General features: G+C 40.4%; 1 non-coding gene across 1 annotated transcript; it reads right to left on the bottom strand.

Annotated features, from left to right (window-relative positions):
* Positions 1–1,728: 1,728 nt before the first annotated feature.
* Positions 1,729–1,810, bottom strand: trnas-aga (transfer RNA serine (anticodon AGA)). Its single transcript has one exon. It is a non-coding gene; the product is annotated as a tRNA-Ser (tRNA).
* Positions 1,811–7,491: the final 5,681 nt, after the last annotated feature.

The raw sequence follows: 7,491 nt of genomic DNA, 5'->3' as shown, positions 1-7,491 counted from the left end.
TTAACCTTAACCACTCGGCCACGACTACTGCTTTGCCAGAACCGGGGAGTTAGTACGGTCAACCTTATTCTGTCATATATATCTGTTTAATATCTAAGACAAAGCCTATTTATCAGAGTCAATTTTCACAGCTGTGTTGAATAAACCTGCCACAATTTGTAGCTGCAGTAAACCACACTCTGACTTTTCAGCTGCAGCGTTTCAAAAAGAAAAGTAAAGGGTAGGTTCTAACATACTTCTGTTTTGAGAGTCTATAAACTCTATTGTAAATCTGCGCATGTCAATTGAATCAATTATTCTTCATAATCTAAGTCCCATTAAAAACATCCCTGTAGTAAGCAGGGATCAAACTTATGAGAGTAAGGTGATACTGGTTGACTCGTCCTTCACGACTACTTATTCCGTCAAAGATTAAAAACCCACCCGTAATCGGCAGGGATCGAACCTGCGTGGGGGAAGCCTTCTTCATATCGTTCAAATTTATTTTGCCATAAATTTGTTTTTAATATTTTAGATTAAGCCTATTCAGGGAGAAATAAATTGGTATGTCAACTTAACTTTTATTCCTTTAATGTTGTAGAGTAACAAAGTATCCTTATGCCAATACCCTGTACCACACGTAAGAGGAACCAGCAGCAGCTCGTCAGACATTGACTAGACGCAATCAATTCAACATGTTCTGAGGAATGTTCCACTTTATTCATTGATGGATGGTTCTAAGAAACTGGATTGCGGTTTTGCCATTTCGCCTGCTGCTTCACGAACTGAATCCCATTAAAATCCCACCCGTGTTCGGCAGAGTTCGACCCTGTGCGGGGAGAACTGTGGTCAAGCTGTGAAATTGGCGCCCAATCTTAACAGCTTGTAATGACATTATATTTCTGTATTTGTTCTTTAAATTAGACGTTTATATGCAATTTTTTTTTTTTTATCTTCTGAGGATAATGTGTAGCTGCTGGCTGTTTTTTTGGTTTTAGCTACTGAGAGTACCTTTACCATCTAAATGCATTTTATCGGCTTAGGGATTTTTTTAGATGCTTAGGTTATTTAAGCTGCTTAGAATATTTGCTAACGTCTGAAGCATGTTAGCTGCTCAGAGAGAATTTAGCTAGTGGTAGTATGTTTAATGAAGATATGTGTTTTTGTCCTTTACTAAGGTTGTCAGAGTCGTTTCAGCAGCAAATGGTACGTTTGGCTGCTGAGACGTCCATAGCTGCTGATGCTGTTTTTTGTCTTCGGGTATTTAGCTGTGCTTGGTATATGTTTGCCTGCTATGGCTATATTTCTAGCTGCTGATGTTTTTTGTTTTACAGCTCGGGATATTTTACAGTTCTGTTATTCTTGTAAATCATTAAAAATGCCTTTATGTATTAAATTATATTTAAAACAATCTTTTGCACATTATTTAAAGATGAATTGTAGATGTTTAGTTATCTTAGGATTTTTCAGCTACCGAGATTTGTTTGTGGCTATGTGTTGTTGCAGCTAGAGACATCATATCTTCATATCTGAGGGCACAGTGAGAAACTAAAGCTAAATCCATAAAAAAAAAGTTTATGTATAAGGACATTTTAATGGTTTAGACAAAGATTTGTAAATTTTTTAAGTAAATGCTGACGACTAAGAAAAAGAAGTAAATACAACTCAGAATTAATTTTCATGTTTCACTTAAGTGGGTTTTCCCCGCATGCCCTCAAATTGAAGAGCAGTTCTCATTAAAAACCCACCCGTAGTCGGCAGGATTCGAACCTGCGCGGGGAGACCCCAATGGATTTCTAGTCCATCGCCTTAACCACTCGGCCACGACTACTGCTTTGCCAGAATGGGGGAGTTAGTACGGTCATCCTTATTCTGTCACATATATCTGTTTAATATGTAAGACAAAGCCTATTTATCAGAGTCAATTTTCACAGCTGTGTTGAATAAACCTGCTACAATTTGTAGCTGCAGTAAACCACACTCTCACTTTTCAGTTGCAGCGTTTCAAAAAGAAAAGTGAAGGGTAGGTTCTAACATACTTCTGTTTTGAGAGTCTATAAACTCTATTGTAAATCTGCGCATGTCAATTGAATCAATTATTCTTCATAATCTAAGTCCCATTAAAAACATCCCTGTAGTAAGCAGGGATCAAACTTATGAGAGTAAGGTGATACTGGTTGACTCGTCCTTCACGACTACTTATTCCGTCAAAGATTAAAAACCCACCCGTAATCGGCAGGGATCGAACCTGCGTGGGGGAAGCCTTCTTCATATCGTTCAAATTTATTTTGCCATAAATTTGTTTTTAATATTTTAGATTAAGCCTATTCAGGGAGAAATAAATTGGTATGTCAACTTAACTTTTATTCCTTTAATGTTGTAGAGTAACAAACTATCCTTATGCCAATACCCTGTACCACACGTAAGAGGAACCAGCAGCAGCTTGTCAGACATTAGAGAGAGATATAGGAGGCACTTTTCATCAAACTAGTTTTGACAGGTCGTCTCGACCAATCAGATCGTGCCGCGTCATCAAGCCACGCCATGCCCTCCCTCGACCAATCAAAAGCGTGCATTTTCACCGGAAGTCCCGCCTTCTGGATATCCCTCCTTCCGGAAGTCCCGCCTAGTGTATTGTCGTCCAATCGGATAGCTGGGGCACTTTTCATCAAACGTATTTGACAGGTCCCTTCCGACAACCGTTATCAATTCTCACAAACCAATGCTGTGCCAATGTGTATATGTGTGTGTGTAATCATTGTATGTAATGGGGAGCCTAGCCGGGATGAAAAGTTCCTAGTCCCCAGACCTTCAGTCAGACCCTGATTCATCAAACTTATCTGACAGGTCCCTTCCGACAACTGTTACTCATTTCCACCCCCCAAAACTGTGCCACGTGAGAGAGAGATAGAGAGATAGAGAAAGAGTTGATCAGTGATCTTTATACTATATATTTACGATTCAATCACGTATTACACGCAATGATTCGGTAACATCATTTAAAAAAGGCGCCCAATCAGGTGGCCGAGATATTTATGATCGAGCAAATCAGAGTATGCAACGTCATAAGTCTCCACTTATTCATTCAACAGGCCCTGTAGGCCGAAGGATTTAGGGTCGGAGGGCCGGAGGGTCAGTGTTTGTGTGGCGGTTAGGGTTAAAAGATAGCCGTAATAATCATGGCTTCTGTCACAGATGCACCCAAAAAAATACGGCCGACCCTAGCAAGAACAAGAACAAAAATGCGCTTGAAAGACACAGACACGATTCATGCGTGGCGTTTGTCTAAAGGCGGTTATTTCGGGTTCTATTTTGATCAAGAAAATGACAGAGTTGTGTTGTACAGCGGGGCGACGTCGAGAGTGGAAGACACAGCTACCCATTTTACCTTGCATCGCAATGACTGGGGTAATTTCAAGAAGCGCACCGCTGAATTGAACAATTTTATGAAAAACAGACCTAAGGGTACTAGTCCTGTATTTACAATACTCATAACACCCTGGAAACCATCAGGCCAAGCATCGTCATACACTTTTGGCTTACAAGCCTTCGGCGATGAGGACGGATCCAACGCCATATGTCTGTCTACCTTGCACAACCGCAAGCGCTCAGCGAGTGGCGTTTTGCTTGAAAAAAAAGATTACCACGTGACATACAGTGGGATGACTGGAAAGAGATATTTGAAGATTTTGTCGGAAACGTTGAACGATTGTTTGATGAGCTGGAACGAATCAAAGGTATGGAGAGATTAAAAATGAGACTGAATGATCATTTTGATTCCGACATCAGCTATCCGTTTGTAAAGGTTCACGATCTGGAAATCAATCGTGTGTTTGTGAAAGAGGTTGGGGGCGGAGTCAAAGTTGTGACCCACACCCTAGAACGCAGAGTATAAAGTCAGATCCTTGTACCGGTCATCACAAAGATTTTATTTTTTCCTACACGCAGTGACGACGGGCATCTCATCGGCAATGGCTCAAAAACTCTTAAACTTGTATTCCTACGTTCCTAACACTGAAAACATTTCCTCAGATTTGCCTCAGACTGAAGCGATGGTGGAAATCGACGGGTGTGTAAGTTCGGCTGTGCTTTCCATCATACGCGCTGTGACGGGTGATCTAATGGACAAAATCATTGAAAGTGATATGCGTGAAAACTGCAACGGATGCGCCATCGACCACCCCAGCCAATTACAGCACACCTGCTTGTTTGAGCCTGAAGATCTGTACCTACACTTTAACGCTAAAAGGCTGTTGACAAAACTTTTTAGGCCTTGGTTGAAATACACCTTAGCCAGGGCTCTAAAGTTGTGCGGAATCTCGAACGTGCCGACTTTGGAAAAACTCCAAACCGTTGCTGAAACGGTCGTGTGCGAATTACGAGATGAACGTGACTTCAAGACATCTCTGCAAGAGATCAAGGACAAAACTGTAACTGTTTACAACGATGGAGTGAAAGAAGATATTATGGACTATTGGAACTTTCATTGCTCTCTGGACCCCCTTGAACCGTCTCTGACATGGGTATCATCGTCTCTTCCGCCAAATCCTTCTCCAAGAAATGCCTGAGGACCCGGGGTAAATCTCTGCTCCGCAAAATGATTGAACTGAGAGTTGATGATGAAATGTGTCTGAGACAAATATCCGCGGATGACGCTTTATCAAAATTAGACAGAAAAATGGAAGTTGTGCGATCTTCATCCTCGAATTGGAACATTTTAATTTCTGTTGCGGCAAACAGTTCATACCCCTTACACGAATATATGCATCACGTTTTGTCTCATATGTTTGAAATATCGACCGAATATAACTCCGGTCACTTACTATGTATCTTTACCTATGTAACCGACGTGTGTGTTTTGAAAATGTTAAACAAGGAAAATGTGGATGTTGTAAAAACAATTGACTCTTTGTTGTCTTTTTTAATGGAACATAATGTAAATATCTTTCATATTGCGAGACTTTTGTAAGAATAAATGTTGATTACACAATCGTTTTTGACCATTATTGCAGAGACACGGCGATATGTCTGAGAGGTTGTTGAAGAATATATATTATAATCCCTCAAATCCAGGGTCTTATGGAGGGGTTGAGAGTTTACAAAGAGCCGTCGTTGAGAAACTAGGTAAAAGGGCAAACGACAAGGATGTTAAAAAATGGTTAGCGGCTCAGGATGCATATACTCTTCACAAACCCATTTCTGTGAAATTTAAAAGAAACAGAGTTTTTGTGAAAAATGTTGATGAACAATGGCAAGCCGATTTAGTGGATATGACGAATGTGTCGGATAGTAACGACGGTATGAAATTTATGTTGACGTGTATCGATATTTTATCTAAATATGCTTGGGTACGCGTATTACGAAACAAGACCGGAGCTGAGGTGAGCAAAGCTTTTGATTCCATTCTAAAGGAAGGACGAGTTCCGAGAAAACTACAAACCGATCAAGGAAAGGAATTTTTTAACGAAAACGTTCGAGGCTTAATGAAAAAGCACAACATTATTCACTTTGCTACGGGTACAGGACTGAAAGCTTCCGTCTGCGAGCGGTTTAATAAGACGCTCAGGAATAAAATGTGGAAATATTTTACGGCCTTTAATACGAGAAAATACTCTGATGTAGTTCAGGATTTGGTTGACGCCTACAACCACAACTACCACAGCAGTATAAAAATGAAACCCGCAGAGGTCAATGAAACAAACTCTTTCAAAGTATTTAAAACCTTGTACGGCTTGTTTCCTTCAAGAGCAAAGAAACTACTGTTTAAGTTTAAGGTCGGTGACGTTGTTAGGATTTCACGTTTAAAAAGTCAGTTTGAAAAAGGTTACGAGCAAAACTACACGGATGAATATTTCACAGTTTCCGAACAGATACCGAGAGAGCCTCCGGTATACAAACTGATGCCGATGGTGAAAAGATAGAGGGTACATTTTATGAACAAGAACTGCAAAAGATTATAGTAGGAAAAGATAAATCATTTAAAATAGAAAAAAATATTGGATGAAAAGGTACAAAATGGTAAAAAGATGTGTTTAGTGAAATGGGTGGGGTGGCCCGATAAATTTAACTCTTGGATTCCGTCCAAGGACATTGTCAAAGTTTAAATCGTTGAGACGATATCCGAATGAAAATCATAATCGGTGCACCATGGAAGAGAGTGGGTTCTTTGTGACTCTACCGAGCAACTCATCCCTCAACGTTTATCCTAACAATAAGATCTCGAATTACACTACTAAATTTGCTAAACCCATCAAGTTGGTTGGCGATTGGGAGGTGGCACTTACAGAAGTGCAATATCCCCATACATGGTACTCTTTGAGAAATTGGGAAAGTCTATTTTTTGTACGTTATGACAACGGCGTTATTTGGTTAACGAAATTAACAGGATTTTAAAACTTTTAGGCCTTGAGGTAAGAATTAAATACAACCCCCAGACCAACAAAATCCGTTTGGACACAAAGAAGCCCTATTCCCTAAGTACATACGGAAAACTGGCGCATGTGCTGGGTCTGGAAGAAAAAAAAAACTCCCAGAACCCAGAGGCTCCCTATCCTTCCGTCATTTACGGGGGATTTTACACAATGTTTGTGTATACAGATATTATTCATTATCAAAGAGTAGGGGAAAGTTTTGTACCTTTGTTGAGGTGCGTACATATAAGCGGTAAAAACAACGAAATTGTCACATTAACCTACAACAAGCCACACTATGTACGTGTGAGTAAGAATCTGATAAGCGATATAATCATCGAAGTCAAAACTGACCAAGATCTGCATGTTCCTTTTCTCTACGTGGACTACTATCAGCAGCAAGCGGGGCATGGTCTACGGGGGTATCACGGGAGTCCGACCATGTATGGGTCAGGGTTAGGCGGAATCTTTAAAGCGCTTTTTAGGATGGCTGTTCCTATTATAAAAAGGGGATACCCCCGTAGACCATGCCCCGCTTGCTGCTGATAGTAGTCCACTGTCTGACACTATTAATATCACAACTATTAACTTTCTGTTGTACCTGGTTTGGTAATTTTTATCATTAATGTTTAAAACAGTCTGGCCAGAGGAGGATGGGTCCCCCTTGTGAGTCTTGGTTCCTCCCAAGGTTTCTTCCTCCAGCTCTGAGGGAGTTTTTCCTTGCCACTGTCGCCGTTGGCTTGCTCACGGGGGTCTTTGACGCTTCATGTTATTTCTTCTTTCTTCTCTGTCTCTGTTCTTTATTAAGTAATAATTATGTAAAGCTGCTTTGTGACGACAACAGTTGTAAAAAGCGCTATACAAATAAATTTGACTTGACTTGACTTGACTATCGCAAAACCTCATTTAAAATCCGCAGCAAAAGGTATCGTAAGCGATGTGGTGAGTACATGTTCTACCTCATCATCATCATCATCATCATCATCATCCGTCAAACAGAGAAAGGTGAACATTTTTTAAAGCCATGGCTTTCCTGCACAGTCTATCGTCAGAATGCACCAAGTAGGAATTAGATATTTTCACGCTACCGTACACCCAAACG

Source organism: Salminus brasiliensis, chromosome 1, assembly GCF_030463535.1.
Source record: "Salminus brasiliensis chromosome 1, fSalBra1.hap2, whole genome shotgun sequence".
NCBI lineage: Eukaryota > Metazoa > Chordata > Actinopteri > Characiformes > Bryconidae > Salminus > Salminus brasiliensis.
Note: the sequence above shows the minus strand (reverse complement) of the source record. Positions and strands in the feature narration are given on the sequence as shown.